Source organism: Camelus ferus, chromosome 3, assembly GCF_009834535.1.
Source record: "Camelus ferus isolate YT-003-E chromosome 3, BCGSAC_Cfer_1.0, whole genome shotgun sequence".
In the NCBI taxonomy this organism is placed as follows: domain Eukaryota; kingdom Metazoa; phylum Chordata; class Mammalia; order Artiodactyla; family Camelidae; genus Camelus; species Camelus ferus.
In genome coordinates this window covers 17,316,847-17,336,405 of record NC_045698.1, presented here as the reverse complement: position 1 = coordinate 17,336,405, position 19,559 = coordinate 17,316,847, and the positions used below count along the sequence as shown (strand labels likewise).

At 32.8% G+C, this 19,559-nt stretch overlaps 1 protein-coding gene and 1 long non-coding RNA gene across 2 annotated transcripts in view; both read left to right on the top strand.

Annotated features, from left to right (window-relative positions):
- LOC102506546 (cadherin-10) overlaps positions 1-19,559 on the top strand; it is a 160,928-nt gene that overhangs the window by 70,104 nt on the left and 71,265 nt on the right. The window lies entirely within an intron of this gene.
- LOC116660608 lies at positions 11,093-16,887 on the top strand. Its single transcript, XR_004316180.1, has 3 exons — positions 11,093-11,103; positions 11,846-11,856; positions 16,741-16,887. It is a non-coding gene; the product is annotated as an uncharacterized LOC116660608 (long non-coding RNA).

Here is a 19,559-nt window from a genome sequence, read left to right as displayed (position 1 = left end):
CTTGATTTGATACCTGGGTCAGGGCTCCATGTAGCATCACTTTCCATACCGTACTCTTGGGAAACTAGTCACTCAGCACAGCCAACACTTCAGGAACAGGTGATTATGTTACAACTCCTTTAAGGCTAGAATTTACAAAATTACTTGAAATTCTTCTATATAGGAGATTTGTCTCTTCTCCCCTGTTTAGTAGTTATTTATTTTTATGTAGCTACATGGAGAGATATATATTTATTTATATACACATATATATGTCATCTATATATTTATATTGTGTGACAATCTAATACTACTTGGTTTAATTTGTTGCTCAAATTCATTAAGCTTTGACCACTGGGAGCTCTATCAAATTGGCTGCTGTGTTCCTTTGACATATGCACCATTTTATTTTCTGAGTACCCTTTTATTTTCTGGCACTATAAAATATTTTCTGTTCATCTCCTGTTGGGACAGGATAGTTCGTATCCAACACTAAAACAAGACATCGCTCAAAGAGGACTTTGTTTAAAAATAGAAAAGCAGTGAGGATATTTAACCTTCCAAAGTTTAAATCAAATCAAATAATCCGGGAAAGCATACAGCTCTGAGTTTAAACAAAAAGAAAAAAAAGAAACAGTGCAAGAAGAGGTATTTTAAAAGGTAATATAAACAGTTGTGAAAATTAAATATAAAACACATCAGGAATATATCAGTAATAGAGAAGTTATCCTCACTTTAACTGCTGTTGGAATTACTAAATATCCATATATGGAATTTAAATTCAAATTATACCTGATATAATTGAAAAAAAATCTCATCACAAAGAATCCTTCAAATTGTTATTAGAAATGAGAGAAACAAGTATCTTAAAAATAAAGTTACAGAAATAAATAAAAATGTCACTAGCAGATTAATAAGAAACAGGCATGCATGAATGATATCTATAGTTTGATTCAAATTATAGTAATTTCAAACAAATGTAAGAAATTGTAAGTTTTTATGTCTTTGATTTGATAACTCAGATCTGCAAAATTTAGAAATTATTAATTCCAAATAAAAAATAACATTTACAGACACACTGTTTATAAAACTACAAATTTAAACCTATCCAAACTTCTAATAACAGGATAATAGCTAAGCAATTAAGATATCTGAACACAATGTAAAATTTGCATGGGTCTTAAAATAACAAACAGACTATGAAAGTACATGGAAATGCGACTGAGAAAAAAACATTTTTGTTATTGAAAAAAATGTTACAAAGTAGAAAGCATGTACTATTTAAAATTTAGTGACTGTATATGTGTGCTTATTCACAATCACTTACTCAGTCATTCAGTAAAAACTTACATTGCTGGAGCATCGTTCATGTGTTAGACGCGGAAGATGTAGCTTGTAGTTCTGGCCTTTCTAAAACTTACATTGTGACAAAAAGCCCAAAACATTGAAAACAATGCAAAATATGCATATAAATATAAATACAAAGTCAAATATTCATTAGGTGAACTTTTAGCCAAACTGTCTTAAATTAACTCCTAGAAAGATGGAAGCAAGAGTCTGTTCCAAAATTTCAGACTGAGGATGCCAGAGGTACGCTGAGGTGAAGCTAACCTCCTTGTCTCAGATCAGTATGAGTGGCTGTCAAACCTCTTTACCTGAAACAGTATCTTCTTTTACAATTAGTCTTGGTTCGGGTAGAGAGACTTTCCTGGTAAAACTTCAAGGTGATTAACTTCACTGCTAAATATGCAGTGGTATTTAGACTATTTACATTAAGATGATTATTGATATGTTTAGGTTTGACTCTATCATCTTGCTGTTTATTTTCTATTTCTGTCACCTGCTTTTGTTGCCCTTTTTTTCTTTCTTCCTACTTTATTTGAACTAATTGGATTTTTAATAAGCTTGTATCATTTTTTGCTTTTGCTTATTAGTTGTAACTCTTCGTTTTATTTATTTATTTATTTATTTATTTATTTATTTATTTATTTATTTATTTATTTATTTATTTAGAGTAAAAGTAGGCTTATTAACTACTTTTTACTAGACTTCACTCATTACAAGACAAGGAGGTGGGCAGTGGTTAAAGTAAAGAGATACACGCTCCATAGACAGAGTGCGGGCCATCTCAGAAGGCAAGAGACAGCGCTTCATTTTGTTTTCTTAGCAGAGGAATTGGGCTGGTGTGGGCTCAATCCAGAAGCCTTTGTAGCTCATGATCTGAAGAGAATTTGCATATTTTTTTAAGGCTGGATTTAAGAAAAAGAAAGAAAGAAAAAGAGGAGCGAATATGGTGTGGAGACTACGTGGCCCTCAAAATTCAAAACAGTTACTCTCTGCCCTTTACACACACACAAAAATGCATCCCGAGTATACTGACCCTGTGTTTGTGGCTTCTTTAGGATTAATAGTACAGAAAGTCTTCCTTTTGTGTCGTCATATGGGACCATAAAAATGTCTGTGCATGCTGAAACCATGCAGCTTGTTCTTAACATTCATTGGGGAAAATTAAACTTCTGTTACTTTAGAATTTTTTTTTTTTGGTCAAAGCTTCAAAACACTTCTAATATTTGCTCTAAACTTATAGGAAATAAAACAGTATAAAACTAATATTATTGAGTGTGCTGTCACTTAAAAGATTAGAAACATTGGTAATTAAAGTATTTTATTTCAGAAAAAAAGAGTAGTTTGAATAGTGCTTCCATTCTTCTCATCCAATACATGACACATTTTTTTATGTCTTGGCAAATTCTCATACTCCCTTCTAAGTTTTGTTGTTGTGAAATATCTCTGAGTTCCTTTAATGTATAATGTCGCCTAGATACTGGAAATCACCACAGAATATTTTAGCGCTATTCACCTCCACCATGAATTATACTGTCACTGTCTTTTATGTTCCTTGGTTGTTCAGATTGATTCACACACTTTGCATTCTCTTCACTATTTCTTCTTCCATGTCAGACTTTCAGTTAGGGAGGACTTGCTTGCCTTTGTTATGAAATAAATGTTTTCATTAGTATGTATGCTGGTGGTGATATCTTCAGCTTTTTTTTAACCTGAAGATATTTTTGGCCTTGTGTCAAAAAGTTAATTTTTGTGGGGATAGAATTTGAGAGTGACAGCCACTTCAGGTAACATTTCTCTGTCTCCTGGGTTATTAGTGGATTGTTGCTACTGAGAAATCAGCTGACAGTCTGCCTCTCCTATGAAGATAATTGGCTTGTTTTTGTCTGACTGCTTTCAAGTTTTATCTTAAGGTTCTCTATTTTACTTACACACTTTTAATCTAGCTCAAAATATTGGTGAAGGTCAGCGTATTGTTACAGCTTCTTACGGTGAGTTTTTTTTTTTCTTTACCTTTAATTACTTATGCATTTTCTTTCCCTTACTCCTCTACCTTTGCTTATGGTAAGGTAATTTTCTCTCTACGTTCACAGCACGAACAAAACTGGGTTTAACTATTTAATATTTGCATTTCGAGTCTATGTCTTTGGCCTTGAATTGTGTACCTGTTACCCAAGGAACACAACAAAGCTGTAAAGCAAGCTTTCCCTTCTAAACATATTCTCATAGAAAAAGCAACTTCATGATCTGCTGAGTTGTTTTGTTTTGTTTTTGTCTTTTTTTAAATTTAGGTATTATAGCACAATATTATAAATCTTCCTGAGTGTTATTATGAGTTGCAAATATATTTTCCCTAGCATATATTGTATTTTACCATTTAAGTAGGTACCTGTAAACAAATTATTCAGTTAGTTTTATGAAGTTAAATTATTTATTTTTGTCTTCTCAAGTTGTTTCCCTCATTTTTCTGATCTCTTCTTGAAAAATGCATTCTTTCATTTTTCTTTTTCCTTGCTAAATCAGTTCACAATCATATGTTGCATTTATTTGCCATGCCTTCTTGGTTTCTTTCTGTCTTCTGACAAAGTTCTCAATATTTCTTTGACTTCATGATCCTGACACTTTTGCAAATTACAGGCCGCTTACCTTCTGAAATGTTCTTCAGTTTGTGTGTATCTGACGATCTCTCCTGATCAGATCTGGGTTATGCGTTTTCAGCAGGAAATCACACAAGGGATGCTGTTCTCATTGCATGCAGTCAGGGGGCACAAGATCTCAATTTGTGCCATTACTGATAATAACTGTGATTATTGGATTAAAATGGCATCCTCACTGTAAAATTATTCCTGTACCTTATTCCTTTTTTATTTAAATTTGCTCATTAAGATTTCTTTTTAGAGCAGTTTTAGGTTCACAGAAATATGATGAGGAAGGTACAGATATTTCTCAAAGATCCCTTGCCCTTTCACATGCCTACCCTCCTCATTATCAACCTCCCCCACCAGAGTGATGCATTTGTTATGACTGATGCACCTACACGGATAATCTTTCAAAGTCCATAGTTCACTTTACAGTTCACTGCACATGTATGTGCTATGGGTTTGGGCAATATAATGACACGTATCCAGTAGGATGGATCATAGGGACCACTCCACTGACATAAAATTCCTGTGTTCTCTACCTATTCATCCCTCCCCATCTCCTAACCCTGACAACCAATAATCCTTTACTGTCTCCGTAGTTCTGTCGTTTCCAGAATGTCATATAGATGGAATCACACAGTATGTAGCCTTTCCAAATTGGCTTCTTTCATTTTACTCTCCTCATTTTTTCCCCCATGAATTCTATTTATGTTTTAACCCCTTTCTATGCTATTAAAATATCTTATATCAACTTTTATGTCAATGTTTTTACTCTTGTCATATAAGACCCATTTTCTTCTTACTTTTTTTTAGCAGTTCATGCCTACTCTCCTGAATATTGTGCCCATAATTCTTATGTGGTTTAAAACAATTTACTATATAAATAATTACCTGTAGAATATTTTGGAATTCCATATAAATTCTTTTATCCTGTAAAACAAAACAATCCATACCTGTTTTGTCATAATTTTCTGATAACCACTTTTTGTATATATCTATTAGTCATATTGTTTGGCTTCCTTTTTTCCTATTCTAGTACAGTTATACAGATTACAAGCTGGTCCCTTTTTACTTGCTGTTGAAAACAATGTATTAGTCCAGTTATTTATAGGCAAAGGCAAGAATGCAGGACAGGAATTCTCTGTATATGTGAACTAAATAAGAGGCAAGACTTTTGTTTGTTTGATTTTACTTCTTTGCAGCCAACTCAAATTACTGACTTTCAGACTTTTTAAAATGTAGATTTTTCTCCTCTTTCGGTCTCATATTAACATAGCTTCCTGCAAATATGACTTTTCTGTTTGATTCATTTTACCTGCCATTTTTGGGCTGAAACTCATCCTATTTATTTCTGTGATCAGCCCACATAGCTATTTCCTGTTTTTCTAAATAAGACGGTCTTGATTTTTTTTTTTTTTTTTTTGCCATGTAATATCAAATAGTTTGTCAAATGGAGCTCTGCCAAAGTTTTCTTAGATCCTTTGCTCTGAGTATTGTCTCTTAGTGTCTTTTCCCCTTGCCATTTGAATAAAAATTCACTACATGTGGGTGTTGCTTGGTTTCTTGTAAGATGGGGCTGGTGTTTTTCCTTCTTGATTTCCTAAATTCCTTTAGATGTTTTAAAAAAGAGGAAGAGGGAAATCTTCTCCATACAGTGTTATTTTTAACTAGAAGTTTAAGCCATGTTTCCAAAGCTCCATTCTGGATGCCCAGAGAATGGTTGACTTCATTCCTCTAACTCTGTCTCTTGGATTTCTCAGGTCCTTCTAGACTCCAAATTAATTTTGATTTCTGGCCTGGCTAGAGCATGAGACCAAGACTGACTTCTCCATAGCCATCCAGACAATAAGTTTTTTTGTTTTGTTTGTTTGTTTTGTTTGTTTTTCCCAAAGACTGTTTAGTAAAAATATCATGGAGTTTTGAACCAGAAAAGCTTTACATAAATTTGAGTCAATCTATTCCTGGATTTATGATTTGTGTTAATGTCTTCATTATTAAACCAGACATATTAGTAGTGGTGTGCTGGAGCAAGTTCATGCCTGATTGCAAGAGCCCATTTAAAATTTTCCAGGATATGCATTGCTCAATGCCAGATAATGCCATGTTAGTAGTTTAAAATTGAGTAAAATGTGGTATTTATATCATAGAAATTGACGGACAGTACAAATCAGGCCTCCTTCCCCTGGAGAGTTAATTGTTAAAGATTTGCCAATTTAACACTGTACAGCAGCATTTTTTTTCACAAAGATATTGCTAGAATTGAACATAATAATTTATGGAACGCATTAAGTATGTTTTCTGGCATATTGTAAATACTCAGTAAATGTTAGTAATTTCCTTCGCTTCTTGCCTTCCTACTACTCTACTCTAACCATCAATGTCTTAACTTCCTTCAGAGTTCATGGAATTTCTTCTTAATTGTTTCATTGTTCTTGTACTGACCTTGACTCAGAACTGAATAATAGTGCTTTCCTGGCCTCTGACTTAATTTATTTTCCTGTTGCATAATTTGCCACTCATTTCTTTCTTTGAAGCACTTTCTTACTGCCGACCCCTGTGCCTTTTAGCATTAATCAGTCTCTTCTTAGTTTAATTGAAGCTGTTCTATTTCTTACATCTTATTTTTTCCCTTTGTCCAACAACTTAAAATCTGTCCCTTTGTCTCTACAACTTCAAGATTCATCTTGAATCTCACTAGTAAAATGCACTAAGGCATTTAAATGATTAATATATTTACCCTGCATGTTCAACCCACTGCTGACTACTGAGATGCTGATTATGATGAATGCCACAGTAAAGTGAGAAAGATCGGTTCTCCCCCTAAATTCTTAAATTGGATCTCTACTGCTGCAAAATTCCTTAAGTAATTTTCAACTTCTAAGAGAAGAAATGAGATTAATGGGCACTGTTTCTTTTCTTTTCTCAGAACAAATTTTGAAAAAAAAGGCTCTATCGGGAACAAATCTTTTTTTTTTTTTTTCTAAATAGGTAATAAGCCAGAGAGACTTCAAAACCAGTGGCTACTAATAAATTCTTCATCTCACACTACAATGAACCTGACTTGATTACAATTTCTTTGGGGAAAATCAGAATGATTTCAAAGCTTTCACAAAGTAGCTTTTTTCCTTCTTGGTAAAATTTAAATGGTTCCAAAGCAAATTAGATTAAAAATGAGCCATGCAAAACTATCACAAGCAGACATTTTTAGATAAACTCTAGAGACAGTCTTTAAATTTTGGATCTGATCAGATAAGAATGCAGAGAACATTTTACCAGTATAAATTTTAACAGTAGTCAGGTAACAAGCAAATAATGTATATTTGGGGTATTGCATGATGTAGCCTTTCAAAATACATATTAGGTGTTTGTTTGTTTGTCTTTTTTGTTTTGTTTTTTGCGTAAGCATCTGTGGAAGGGAAATATAAGAATCAGGATTGAACTAAGAGAGCGTTAGTTAGTGATGCCCTATGGCTTCAGCCCACCTCAATGGGGCTCTGGAGCTTAACTATCCTGCCAGAAACTTCTTTCATTGAAATAGTCAGGCCCGCCTACCTGTCCACAATTCTGCATGTGAGTTTCCCTGGGAAATGGTGACTTTGGGTGAGACAGCTCTCTGAAACTGAGACAATCCATGAAGGATTTCACACAGCTGGGGCAACATTCTGTTCTTCAGGGCAGAACTGGGGCTGACAGCTCTGCGCGAATCACAGAGAAATGTTTTTAGCCTTATTGTTTTCAGTTAAGACAAAATTGAATGCAAAGATTTTATCACTGTTAAAAACATAGGCAAACGTTTCTACAAATTAATATCATTAAGAAAATAATTGATTCACACTGCAACAGAAAATTGGAACATTTTCAGGCAAAAATATATCTCAAGAAAAGCTCACACCTGCCACACAAGTACATACATATTACAATATCTTCCCAATAAAGAATAACAATTTGAAATACATATATATGAAATATATTTACTAAGTATACTAAAATTTTTAAATGTTTAAGTTTTAAAAAGCGTGCAGTCATTTTAAATAATATAAATATGCACAAATTATTCTAGAAATTACATTAATGGTTCTGAGGCAAAGCTAGGCTTTTGACAATAAAATTATTTTAAAAATATCTCAGTGAGTCTTTAGGGGCATGCATTTATTATGTTTCTCTTCACAAAAGTATAAAAGGCATTGCACATCATGTATATTAAAATATGCTAATCAAGTTTCTAAAATAATTTATTTTATTATTGTGCTAAAATATACATAACATAAAATTTACCATTTTAATCATTTTTAAGTGTACAATTTAGTGGTATCAGAAACATTTATATTTTTTAGCAACTATCATCAGTATCCATCCAGAGAATTTCCATCAGCCCAAATTGAAACTCATTAAACAATTATTTTCCATTACTGCTTTACCTGTGCCCCACTAATCTATTTTCTGCCTACGAATTTGCCTATTCTAAGTACCTTATATGAGTCACACAATATTTGTCCCTTTTTGTGTAGCTTATTTCACTTAGCATAACGTTTTCAAGGTTCAAGCATATTGTAGTATGTATCAGGAATCCATTCTTTTTTAAGGCTGAATAATATTCTGTCGTGTGTACACACCATATTTTGTTTATCTAGTCACTTGTCAATGGACATTTGGTTGTTACCACTTTTGGCTATTGTGAATAGTGCTGTTGTACAAATATATGTTTGAGTTCCAGCTTTCAGTACTTCTGCGTATAGACCCAAATGTGAACTTTCTGGATCATACGGTAATTCTATATTTAATCTTTAGAGGAAACACCATACTGTTTTCCACAGGGGCTGTACCATTTTACATTCCCACCAACAATGCAGAAAGGTTCTAATTTATCCACACCCTTGTCAACATTTGATTTTTTTTCTGTTTTGCTGAATAATAGACATCTTAATGGAATCTCATTGTGGTTTTGATTTGAATTCCCCTAAGGACTAATGATGTTAAACATCCTTTCATGGGCTTAAAGGCTATTTGTATATCTTCTTTAGAGAAATGTTTATTCAAGTCCTTTGCCCATTTTTAATTGGAATGTTTGTTAAATTATTTTATTTTGAATGATTTTAAAATGTGAATTAAGAATACATTCTCTATGCCCAATCTTTCTTTATAGAGGTACATTCAATATATTGTTTTCCCTTTGATTTCTATTCTATATTTTTAATTTATTTTTATAACAAGCCTACTTTTTAAGAATTTTTTTGAAATTGCTTATACTAAGCACAAAACTGAAAATACACAGTTAAAGCAAACAGTGTTGTAAATTATTCTGGGGGGAGAGTAGATCACAGGACTTGTGTTGAATTCCATGCTCTGCCACTAACTCTGTATGACTGTGAGAAAATCATTTAATTCCTTGTGTTTCTCATTTTGTTATCCCTAAAATGAAGTATTTAGGTGACCAAATTTGAGATACCATTACATTCTGTAATTCTATATTAACACAGCTGATAAAAAGCAAAGAAAGAAAGAAATACACACAGAGTTAGACAGTTATAGGAATAGGGAGATTATATTTGTTGGCATATTTAAACTTTCTCAAAAAAATCTCTTTATGAAAAGCATTTTTAAATTTTAAAGTATAATTTACTTACCTATACGAAACACACTGATCTTAGGTATGGTCTGTGGTGTTTTGACAAATACATCAACCCCTGCAATTGCATGAAAATATAAAGTGTTTCCATCACCTGGAAAGTTCCCTGTGTGCCTTCTTTGTCAGTCTCCTACCCACATCAGGCAACCACTGTTCTGACTTCCTTCAACAGAGATGGATATTTTTTCATTTAGAATTTCATGTAAAGGAATTTACAAAACAGCTATTCTTTTGCATGTGGCTTCTTTTTCTTACCATAATATTTTTTTCAGGTTTTTGCATGCCTTTGTGTTTATCAGTGGTTCATTCTTTGTTATTGCTGTGTGGTGTTCTATTGTATTAGTATGCCACAACTTGTTTATTCAGTCTCCTGTTGGTAGGTGTTTGGGTCCTTTCGTGTATGTGTGTGCATGTGCATGTGTGTATGTGTGTGCATGTGCATGTGTGTGTGTGTGTGTATGTTTGGCAAATGCATAGACATGAAGTTTCCCATCGTGGATTAAGTATATGGTTAACTCAGTGAGAAAATTCTAATTTTCTTCTGAAAATTGTATGGTTGTATGTACCATTTTAAACTCTCACCACGAATGTATGAGAGCTCCTATTATCCAGTGTTCTGGAGAACATTGGTGTTGGTAGTATCTTTATATTGAGCCGCTCTGCAGAGGGCATAGTGAAATTTCAATATGGTCATCCATTTCCTTGATGACTAAGGATGCTGAGCATCTTTAATGTGGCTGAATAAAATGGCTAATGGCTGCTGTATAATATATATGCATATAATCCCTTCATGCAATGTCTTTTTGACTTTTGCTCAATGTTTTATTAGGTTGTTGAGATTTTATAAATTGAGTCATAGGAGTTGTTTACATTTGGATATAAGTTTTTGTCAGATATATAGTTATTACAAATAATTTTCCTCCCAGTCTCTGGCTGGCTCATTCATTTTCTTTATGTTGAGGAGAAGTTTTTAATTTTAATGAAGTCCGTTTTATCTTTCTGTTTATCTCTTTTTATCGTTAGTGCTTTCTGAGTCCTAGCTAACAAAATTTTTATGACCTTAAGGTCATAAGGTTATTCTTCCTTCATATTTTCTTCTGGTAAATTTATAGTTTTGTATTTTACATTTAGCTCTTGCATACATTTTTGTGTACAGTGTAACATAGGAAAAGGGTTTTTTTAATCACTGTTATTTTTTCCATTTAGAGAACCAGTTGTTCTAGCATAATTTGTAAAAACACTTTCCTGTTTGAAATGTTATATGCCTTAGTCAAAATGAGTTGACCATATATATTCTAGTCTAATTATGAATGATCAATTCTGTTCCATTGACCTATTTGTATATTGTATATGTTATCTTGCTTATTGTAGCTTCAGAGTAAGGTTTGAAATCAAGTAAGTGCACCAACTTTAATTCTTTCAAATATTTTTGACAATTCTATGTCATTTGCATTTTTGTATAAAATTTAGCTTCATCAAAAATATATTTAAAATATACTGGGTTATTATTTGGTTTCTATCAAACGTATAAATCAAGTTGGAGAGAAGTGACATCTTATATTAATCTGCTTGGGCTACCATAACAAAATACCGCAGACTGATGGCTTAGGCAACAGAAACTTACTTTCTCATGATCTTGAGGTTAAAATTTCCAAATCAAGGTCCAGCAGGTTTGGTTTCTGTTGAGAGCTCAACTTCTGGCTTGCAGGTGGTCAACTTTTCACAAAGTCCTCACATTGGCCTTTCCTAGGTGTGTATGTGCCCATGGAGGTGGAGATAGGGTGGGGAAAGAGAGAACTCTCTGGAATCTCTTCTTCTATAGGCACTAATCCCATAGAATCAGGGCCCCATCTTTATGACCTTATTAACCTTGACTGCTTTCTTAGAGGCCCCATTGCCAATTACAGCCAAACTTGAGGTTAGGGCCTCAACATATGTATTTGGGGGGACACAGACATTCAGTCCAGAACACATCTTAAAATTGAATCTTCCAATCTATGAACATGCTATATCTTTTTATCTATTTAGGACTTCTTTTTCTCTCAGTAATGTTTTGTAAATTTAAGCATAGAGATCTTACATATATTCTGCTGTGGTTTTCCCTAAGTGTTTTATGTTTTTGAATGTTATTGTAAAAGGTATGAATTTTAGAGTTCACCTCCTAAGTGTATTTTGCTAGTATGTAGAAATACAAATTATTTTGTATTTTGAGCTTGCATACTGTGGCCTTGATTAATTTATCTAACTGTTTTAGCATTAAAAAAAGTAGATTGATCAGGATTTCCTACACAGTTAGGTTGTCTCAGTAAATATAATTTTATACCTTTTCCTTTCTTCTTCTCTTTTCCTTCCCTTTCTTTCCCTTGCTGAACAATTCAGTTAAATCTTTTTGGGACAGAGCATCAACTTCAAGGGCTAAAAATGTCTCAGTTGCACAGAATGAACAAAATCAGGATAAGAGGAATTTTTAGGGATGGCAGCCAGAGGTGGAATGTCAGAGACTGAGCACAGTAAAGGAAACTATATAGGAATTTGGACTGATGTGGGCCGACTGAGTCAGAAAAGGATGTGGTGAACATACACAAGGTGGAGTGTCCCAGTGTGAGAGTTAGAGTGTGGGCTGAGGAGGGCATCTATTCACAGGAAAGGCCAGTATGACATATTGGAACCTGGGCATGTAGCCAATGTCTCCTGAGAGAGAAGGGATGGTGGCAGATATGGGAGATTTGTTACATATAGAGGGATTGATCAAATATGAGAATAGTTTAAGGATCATCATAGCAAATATTCTTTCTGTAATAGAAACGAGTTAGAAATAAGGAAAGGAAGAAAACTAGAATACTTCTGTGCTGTTGGACTGCAATTAAAAATATGGGTGTGAACTCATGGTTTTTAATATATTTGTATGTATTGACATAGAAATATATCTATGTATATGTATAGTATGTGTTATAGTGTGTGCAATATAGTAGTGTACAAATATTACTGAGTTGTATCCAATGAGACAGCCTGGGGAAAGCAACATCCCAGTAACAATGAGTGTGCCAAACACCCCAGATATTTTTTTCTAAATAACCATTTTTGACTAAGAGGAACCAGAGATCATTTAAGAGATGGATGATTCCACAGCTGGAGCAGTGTGTGTACAAGACAAACCTGCCCTATCTTGTTGTGTCAAAAAGCAAGCAAGTGCCCTAAGAATGACAGAAACACGTAAATGACAGAGAAGCACCTTGAATAGGATCCCTCTGGACAAACTGAGGGCTATTTGAACATCCAAATAAATAATGTTAGTAAAGGATTGTAACCTATTGGAGAAGATGGAAAGCATTAGTTCATGAAGGTATAATTTATTAAGTACCTGATTAGAAAATTTTATGATGATTGGAATATTTACATAGCATTTTGAAAGCTTCCAATAAAACATGTATTCATTACAAAGGGAAAATTTATAATTTTCCAGTTGAGAAGACTGAATCAGTTGATCAAAGTGAATACTGTCAATACAGAGATAAACTGAAATTTGTCCTTTGTTGATGGGATGCAGTAAAAACGTAAGACCACTTCTGTAATAATCCTATCAAAAATGCCTGACCTAAGTCACAACATGAGGAAACATCAGACAAACCTAAAGTGAGGAAAATAACGACACAATAACTCAAGTGTGATGATCATAATTGTTCAAGTCATCAAGTTAAGGAAAAATTAACTGTTCCAGACTCAAAGATACTAAAAAGACATAAGCCTAAGTGCAGCACATGATTTGAGAGGAATATTTTTACTGCAAAAGATAGTATTGGAAAAATTGGTGAAATTTAAATGGAGCCTGAGGATGATAATATTGTATCAGTGCTACATTAGTGATTTTGATAGAAAATTTGAGATGTGTAAGATAATTTACTTGGTAGGAAATGCCAACTAAAGAACTCAGGAATGATGGTATCTCAAGTTAACAATTTATGCTCAAATGGTTATGAGAAAGATAAGTTTTTTTACTGTCATTCCAAATTTCTATTTTTATGAGTGTTTAAAAATTTTTAACGAGTTTATTTCTCCCATTGCAATTAGTACACCTGTGATTGTATTTTTATTTACTAATTGTAATGGTTAAGACTGTCAGCATTATTTTAAATGGAAATGATGAGGATGGAAAATCTCCCGTTTTGACCTTATAAGGAAATCAATTTGCCTTTTTACATCTTACATGATATTAACCAAGGGGATTTTGTAGAATAAATAGAAAATAAAGTTTTGAAGTTGCTTATGATGAAAAAATAAAATAAAAACACAATTAAGGCTTACAGTCTTGTAGATATTTTTCTGGAGAGTGTATTATGATACGTGTTGTATCCCATGCTCTGCCATAATTATCATTATGATTCTGGGTAAATTATTTAATCCCATGGGGTTCTGGTTTCATCATAACTAAAAGCAGAATAGTTGGGTGAATTTAAATTTGAGACACCTTTACATTCTATAATTCTATATTAGCAGGGCTAATAAAGCAAAAAGAAAAGAATACATTTCATAGATATAAAAAGAGTGGGTAATAACTCTTGAATTATTCAACTTTCTCTATAAATCTTTTCAAGAAAAGTATTTTTAAGTTATTAAGGTGTAATACATATATGTTTCATTATAAAATTGTGAATATAGTATACTTAAAATGTTAACTTGCATTTTTAAAATTTATATAAGTGGTATTTTGCTAAACAGTTTCTCTTTTTTCTTATTAACATGATGTATTTTAAAGATTTATAATTTTATTTCTACACTTACAGTGTTAAATTTAACTGTTGCACAGTATTTCACTATATGCATCTACCAAACTGTAAACAAAAATAACAAACAATCAGCCCTACTCAGAAAGATTCTGATTCAGTTGGTCAACAATAAGAACTAGACGTGTTTTTTGTTGGTATGTTTTTGTTTTTATTTTTTAGATTTCTGTGCATGGTCCTTGCATGGGAATAGAAGCATGAGCCTGACTTCCCCTTAAGTTCTGAATCTTTGTTTTTAATTAATTACTGTGGTCATTGTCTCTTGGCTTCTTTAAAATATTGTGATTTGTTGCTCCAAGCTTAAGCTTCTTCAGGATGTTTTAGGGTGACCTGATCTTAATGTCAATTGTTTTATGCTGGTTTTGATTTACTCTAGTTTCGCATCATTCCAAACAATTGGTACTTATTCTCAAAATGTAGGAACTTTACAAAAACATTATAATTTCCATTCTAATACACCACAGCAGCTTGATTCATTAAAAACATAAGTATAGCCTATTCTTTCATTTCCATCTAATTGTTGGAGAGGGATGAATAAAAAATGGGAATAGCCTAAAAAATTACACAGGGAGAGATGAGGGGAAAGAAGAATGCAGTCGGTTTACTAACAATGGCTTGTTTTTAGCTGATCACCGAGTTACCCTTAAATTCAGAATAAACTTACTATAACACCACTAAAAATGTATAGAGTATTGTGTTTTCTCTTTGCACTGAAATTTGTCCTCATAACTTCCTCATAGAATTGTTTATTACTTGTTCATTTATTTATTTAAATAGACTATATTTTACAGTGGTTTTAAGTTCACAGGAAAATTGAGGGTAGGTGCAGTAGATTCCCCACATACCCCTCCCCTGACACATGCACAGCCTCATTATCAGAATCACTCACATGGTGGTACAACTATTAGAGCTGATGAACCTACATTGACACATCACTATCATCCAGTGTCCAAGGTTCCATTACAGTTACCCTTGATGTTGTATATCCTCTGGGTTCAGACAAAAGTATAATGACATATGCTCATTATTATGTTATCATACAGAGTATTTTCACTACCCCAAATTCCTCAATGTTTCACCTGTTCATCCCCAGTGCCCCCAGCCCCTGGCAACCACTGTCTCCATAGTTTTGCCTTTTCTAGAATATTATACTGTTAAAATCTTTATGTATCCTTTTTCAGACCGGTTTTTTTCACTTAATAATGTGCATTGAAGGTTCCTCTATGTCTTCATGGCTTCAAAGCTCAACTCTTTTTAGTGCTAAATAATATTCCATTATCTGGATGTACCACAGTTTATCCATTCATCTATGGAAGGACATCTTGGTTGCTTCCATGTTTTGGCAATGGCAGTTGCCATAAACATCCATGTGCAGGTTATTGTATAGATGTAAGTTTTCAGCTCCTTTGGATAAATACCAAAAAGCATGATTATTGGATCATATGGTAAGAGTTTTGTCAGAAACCTCCAAACTGTCTTTCAAGTGGCTGTACTATTGCGCATCCTGACCCACAATGAGTAAGAGTTCTTAACTGCTTCACATCCTCCACAAAGGGTGTTGTCAGTGTTCCAGATTTGGGCCATTCAAATAAATGGGTAGTGGCATCTCATTGTTATTTTAATGTGTATTTCCTGATAACATATGGTTATGATGGATGGTGGATGATCTTTTCATGTGCTTATTTGCCATCTTTGTATCTTCTCTAGTGAGATGTCTCTTAATTTAAATTGAGTTTTGTTTCTTTATTGTTGATTTTAAGAGAGCTTTGTAAATTTTATCAATGTCCTTTATCAGATGTGTCTTTTGTAAATATTTTCTTCCCGTTTGTGGTCTGTCTTCTCATTCTCTTGAGGTTGTCTTTTGCAGAGCAGAAGTCTTTGATTTGAATGAAGTTCAGCTTCTCAATTTTTTTCTTTCAAGGATTATGACTTTGATATTGCACCTTAATGTTATTCACATAGCTGAATTCCTTTACATTTCCTCCTATACTGTCTTCTAAAGGTTTTATAGCTTGTGTTTTACACTTAGGTCTCTGATCCATTTTGATCAAATGCAAATTTATACCAAACAAATATTTCTGAAGTGACTAATATACAGTATGAAATTTATGTTAATCCCCCTGAGATTTCTACTTTAAAATTCCATGAACATTCAGTTCTATTCACATTTTTATCATATATAAACATAATACTAGCATTATATTTACAAAAATGAAAAATATGTAATACTTTAAAACATTAAATAATAAAAGGAATACTAGTTACTACTTACTGGCATAATGGGTGCCAGTTATTACTAGGCAATTTAGATGCTGTAATTTATACAACACTATTGTAATACAAGGATTGCTATTCTTGCTTTACCAAGAGGAAACTGAAGCTTAGAGAGGCTACTTATTATATCTAGTTACTTAGCTACTAAATTTTAGAGCAAGGATTCAAATCTAGTACTATCTTATCAGGAAACTTGGATTAATTCACTGTAGTGTACTAGGCATATCAGTAAATAGGTGTAAAACATCAGAGAGAAAACACAACTTTATTTGATCTTATTTTCGTGGGTAGAGCTCTTATTGAATACATAAATTTATCGCTACTAAATTTCTACCTAAAATTGCTTTACTCTTAAGATAGTGACAACCACTTATAGAGGAAAAAACCCTGGAGTTTCAACTTCAGCGTGTATTAACAGCCAAGATTCCTTAGGAACATGACCTAATCTCTCAGAGTCTCAGTTTCCATATTTTTAAAGGAAATAATAACATCTATTGATACAAGTTGTAATTCTGGATATCGAAATAGAAGAGGAATATGCAAACCCTTTAAAATCTAGCAAGCCCCTTCTGAGTGCATTGCATTATTTTAACTTAGGACACACATCAGTGGAAAAGGACAGCAGCTTCTAACAAAGAGCACATTTAATTCAACGCAGTTTTATTTACATCAGTGCAAAGAGGAATCTAAAGGAAATACTCAGAAATGGAAGTGGCAGCGTAAGTAATAATTACTTGTTGGCCACATGCTACATTGTTGACGAGGCTTTCTTCCCAACATATTTTCCTGCTGGCCTGTTTAGTATGCTGGAAACATGTGAGTCAAAGGAAACATGTAGAATATTAAAACACACACATACAGAGAAGTGGAAATATTTCCAAATGAAACATCATCATCTTGTCTTTAATTTAACCAACATAAAGTACAGAAGATCTTGCTTTTAGTTGAGCAGCTGGGATCATGGATTACTAATGTAACATCATCAGTAAATGTTAAGTTAAAACAAGACAGAAATAGTTAGATGTTCATAAATTTGGAGATAAAATAATGAAAACTGGTAAGTAAGTTCTTTAATGGCAATGATATGAAAGTAACACAATATTAAAAAGTCATACTTTAAAACATGACTTTAAACACACTTTAAAAACATGAAATAAATTTGTGACCATTCATTTAATTTGTTGTCTGGCCAGAAACAAAATAGCAACTGAAATCTGGCCTATACAATAAGTAAATTGATTTTTTTCTATTTTAATCAGTTAAAACAGTTCTAAATTTTTATTCTCCATTTTTTTAAATAGTAGTTTTAAACTAGATTGTAATAGTTCTTTCTTATGAAAATTGGGCCTTGTTTTTTAAGCCTCACTTTGCAACCAACTTTTTTTTCAACCTTTCAATTTACTGTTTTATAACTTTTCATTGTCCGTTGCATCCATTCTTTGTAGTATCTTAACCACAATTTTCAGAACACACTTTCTTTTACCTGATATGTTTTCAGTCAACCAGTATTCTGAGTTTTCTCTTCCAATATACACAACTCTCAACATATTTTTAAGATAAAGAAAATACTCCAGTGTGAGTCAGCTTAACAGTGAAATGTCTGAAGGAAGTGTCGTTGATTGGATATTGATCTAGGGTCAGTTTGTGCACATTGTAGCTCTGCACTCAGTTAGTTTAAAAAAAAAAAAGGTAATTCATTAAGGTAGTTTCTTTTATGTGCCCAGATATACATTTGTATACACAAATGAATAGCTAAGAAATGTCACAACCAAATAATAAATTTCAACAGATGTCTATATTATTACTAAAATTGACTGTGATTTACACCGTGGTTAAAGTACATTAGTAGGATGATTTGCCTGAAGAGTGAAACGACCACAACCCATTGTCTTTACCTGTTTATTTCTACTAAACAAGAGGAAAATAATCCCATTAATACCTAATGGCATGTTTATTTGTGTGCACTAACAATATGAAATGCGAAATCAAATGTACATTTTTATGAGAACTGTCCTGCTGAAAAGACCAGTTAAAACAAATAATTCGTACTAGGCAAACCCTCCTGGCCATACTGCCCCAAGCAAAATGTTTGCTTTTAAAGGATGAGATTAAAACTTGCTAAAAAATAAATTAACAGAAGGATGCTGAATGAGATAGAACTTGATTCATGAGAAAACATACTGGATCTTAAAACACTACATGTAAAATATTTTAATAATTAATGCGTGTTAAATTTCATATTGACAGGTCACCACAGGACAAAAACAAAATCTTCTTTGTCACTGAACATCTTGATTCTGACAATGTGTACATGCTTTGTGTTTGTTGAACCAAGCTGTTATATGCTGTAATAATCAAGATATCTCTTCTTACAATATTTATTTGATTTTTTACTTCCCTGTTTCTTTTTCTCTTCCAATTTTTATGCTGACACCTTTATTTCTTGACTCTGATTTTGCTATTGTTGTTCAGTCTCAAAATCATACCCTGAGAAGGGTCATGAATTTCAATATCTCTTAAAATATATATTTATTAATCCTTTGGGGATTGAATAGAATTATCCATATAAAGCGTAGTCATATAAAATAAAATATATTTTTCTAAATTAGTCCTCCAGACTAATTATGATTTTTAAAATTTCATCCCAATAGCTTTTATTTCTTTACTTAAATTCTTGTAATTATTTTGTCATAATATCCTTGCTTGTTAAATGTAAATAATAATTTAGGAGAATATTTGAAATTTTGAATGTTCTGGAAAATTCTGAATCCTGATCAAAGCTTATAATAGTGAAGTTTCAAACAAAATTAGTGATGTGAATTGTATGTCATTGCTGTATAGCCAAATATCCTGAGATGATAAAATATACTAGCTTTAGTTACAGAAAGTTTGCCCAAGAACATAAGTAATTCT